Source organism: Arachis ipaensis, chromosome B02, assembly GCF_000816755.2.
Source record: "Arachis ipaensis cultivar K30076 chromosome B02, Araip1.1, whole genome shotgun sequence".
Lineage (NCBI taxonomy): Eukaryota > Viridiplantae > Streptophyta > Magnoliopsida > Fabales > Fabaceae > Arachis > Arachis ipaensis.
In genome coordinates, this window is record NC_029786.2 from 2,754,876 (window position 1) to 2,758,174 (window position 3,299).

The following is a 3,299-nucleotide window of genomic DNA, read 5'->3' on the forward strand; positions in this document are numbered from 1 at the left end:
ACAATCATTATTTGTTAAAGCATAACAATAATGTAAACTGTATCATTACCTTCTGCTGATCAGACATGAAGGTGCATTTTCTAATTTTCTCCAACTCCAAATCCTCAACAAGATGGCGCAGAAACCAAATCAAGGAGTTATATGTCTCAGTTTCAAACACTACATAAGCAATTGGAAGCATCTGATCGTTCGGGTCTCTTCCAATTGCAGTCAACAGTTGTCCACTCTAAGAAGTCTTTAAGAAGCATCCGTCCAAACTAACAAACGGTCTACAGTGTTGGAAGATTTTCTTGCATGCATCAAAGGATACATACAGTCTCTAGAATACACAATAATTCATCAAGATTGGGTTTTGGATCTCCTGAGCAAAATCCAGAGACCGAATCATTTTCAGGTAAACGGATGATCCTGGATTTGCTCTTAGAAGTTCAAACAATTATCGTTAATCCTCTTATACTGCTCTCTAAATGCCTTGAATCTGGCTCAATGCCTTTTGCTTCGTTTTTACTGCCATTGATTTAGTCACAGTCAGATTCCACTTTTTGTATGCCTTTGCCACCAACTCCTTTATTTTGATTCTTGGATTAGACTCCACCTTCTTCTTAAACTGGTTGTCTAGCCATTTGGAGTTCATTATGCCAATCCTGTGTGTTTGAATGCAAGTATGTTGCAAATTTAAGCTTCTTAATTGCCATGTTGACTCCTCCCCGCCAACCCTGTGTGCATAAAGCCAAAAGAGGCACTCTTTGTGACAAACAACCCTCTTCCAATCTGTCCTCCACCTCCTAATAACTCTCCTGAAACACCCTCGTTATGTTTCCCACTTTCTGCATTCTGAAATTCTATTTCGACCTCATCATCAACTACTTCAGTCACAAGGTCATCATCCTTTACTATCACACTCCTTTCTTGCTCTCCTTCAAATACCAACTATCTCAAGACCAGCACCATTAAGTTTCTCACTTTCAACGCCCCAATAACTCCCCCTACGTCAATATAACCAATTTTCGGAAATCCATCCGCATCCCCAACATCATAAACCACAAACAAATCACCAAACCCCACATCTCAGCTATTTTGCACATCTCAATTACATCTGAGTCACCTTTTAACATCTTCAAGTTATTTTCAGAATCTTCCGTAGTTGGATCTTTATACCATAATGCTGTAATGTTGGACTCCAAGTATCTAAACCGTCTTAACTCTTCACAGGCCTCAACACAGAGCATCGATCGCCATCAATTTTTTCAATAATTGTAGTTTGCCTCTTCAAATACTTAAATACCCCATTCTCATATCTGAATGCACCCCATGATGCACCCTCATGTAAAGTACACCGTCTTCTACTCAAACAACCCTATTATTATTCAACATAATACATTACTAAAACAAACAAGAAAGAAAAGAAATAGATCATCACAAACCTAGTTATATCCATCGTCAATGCAGTCTACATTAAACCCTAAACAATTCAGATGCAGCAACATTATTGTAAAGCTTAAACCACCTAAATGTAAAAAATATTTGAGGTGAAGCGACATTGCATGGAAAGCAAGCTTACCTCAACAACGGCTATCTGCAGCAATGAAGATGAGTGACAAATGCGACATCACGCCACACCCTCGGTCAAACTCCCAACAACAAAATGTCTTCAACCACTAGCATAGATCATTTTCGCAGGAACACTTTTGTAGGGTTTCACGCAAATGTTTCAAAGACTAAGTGTGTTCTCAAATATTGTGAGTTATTTGAGGAAGACAAAATGATTTCACGAAAATGACATGAAGGAAAAGAAACCATAATGAGCAAAATCGTCTTTAAAAAGTAATTTTTAGCCCGAAGGACGATTTAAAACCAACTCGAACCTTAGGGACGATTTTGTATGCAAAAAAAGATTAGAGATAAAAAAAATTTCGGCCTATACATTAAAGACCAAAATTGTACTTAACCCTATTGTTTATTTGGTTAAATTATCTATTATTATTATGAATTTAATTACTTTATGATAGTAATTAATTTTATTTTTGAAATTTATAAAAATTAATTGTTAACTTTATAAAAAATAAATAAAATTATAAATTCAATAAAGCATAATTTTATATTCTAAAATTAATATTAAAAACATATTTTAAAAATAGACTAATCTAACATGTTTTTATTATTTTCACAAACAAATTATGTTTTTAAAATATAAAAAGTTAAAAATAAAAATTATTTTCAGAAATAAAAATACAAAAGAAAAATAGATTTTAAAAAGTACACAAATATATAATTATTAAATTTATTTTATTGAGTATATATTCAAATAGGTCCTAAAAAATTTCGTATAAGACGATTTAGTCTTCGAAAATTTTTTATTATAATCAAGGTCCCAAAACTTTGCATAAATGAGACATTTTAGATATCTAGTTAGTCAAAATCGTTGACTACTAACAATAAGAGTAGATGTGGTCGTTAAGTTGCTGACGTGGCCATAACGTTGCCACGTGTCGCCAGTCGGACTAATAAGTCTCCAAAATTAAAGGACAAAAGCGATGTCGTTTTTTTTTTTGGATAAAATGCTGCTTTTCTACTTAAATTCTGAAATGAATGACAAAACACAAGAGTTCTTATGTGAATGCCAATGCAAAAAAATTTTGATATAAATCTGAATGCCACTGAATATGAATGTTGTTGTTTTAATTTAAGTAAAAATGCAGTGTTTTGTCCAAAAAATTTAATTTAAAGAACCTATTAATCTGCGATACGTAACATTATAGTCAGCAATTTATCGATCACGTAGTCTTTGGCTGTTAGTAATTAACGGGAGCCTAATTTTTATCATCAATTCGTCTCGGGTTGGTATCCTTGCTCTCAAGTTCAAACTCCCAAACCCCCAAGAGGTTCTCTTGTACATGCATATGCTTGCAGGCATCCCTATGCTTTTCATTGTCTTCTGTTACTGATACAGGGAGTACAGCCACTTCTGGATGGTGTACTTAATTATTTGTCATGTCCAATTGAAGTTAGTAGTTATGCCCTTGACCAAACAAAGAATGAGGAAAAGGTACCTGATTTGTAAGATGTTTATCTTTGTTTTGCTTTGATATTATGATATATTTGTCATAAATTGTCAATTGGCCTCTGAATTTGCAGGCTATTTTTTAATGATGATTTATAAGTTTCTTTATATATATAGATTAGATATATATTTGAGTGGGAGTGAAAGAAGAATATTTGGTTTGAAGAATCATACAAGAAAATATATGGAAAATAGAGTAAAACCTAGAAAAAGGGGAAAAACATCAATTAAGAACTTG

At 33.4% G+C, this 3,299-nt stretch overlaps 1 long non-coding RNA gene across 3 annotated transcripts in view; it reads left to right on the forward strand.

Annotated features, from left to right (window-relative positions):
* Positions 2,734 to 3,299, forward strand: part of LOC107623120 — a 3,064-nt gene continuing 2,498 nt past the window's right edge. Inside the window, exons 1-2 of one of the 3 annotated variants that reach the window (XR_002356896.1) lie at positions 2,813 to 2,837; positions 2,951 to 3,046. This is a non-coding gene — a long non-coding RNA (uncharacterized LOC107623120). Of the gene's footprint in view, positions 3,047 to 3,299 lie in introns of all 3 variants that reach the window. The other 2 variants (XR_002356897.1, XR_001616338.2) reach the window with 2 other exon arrangements.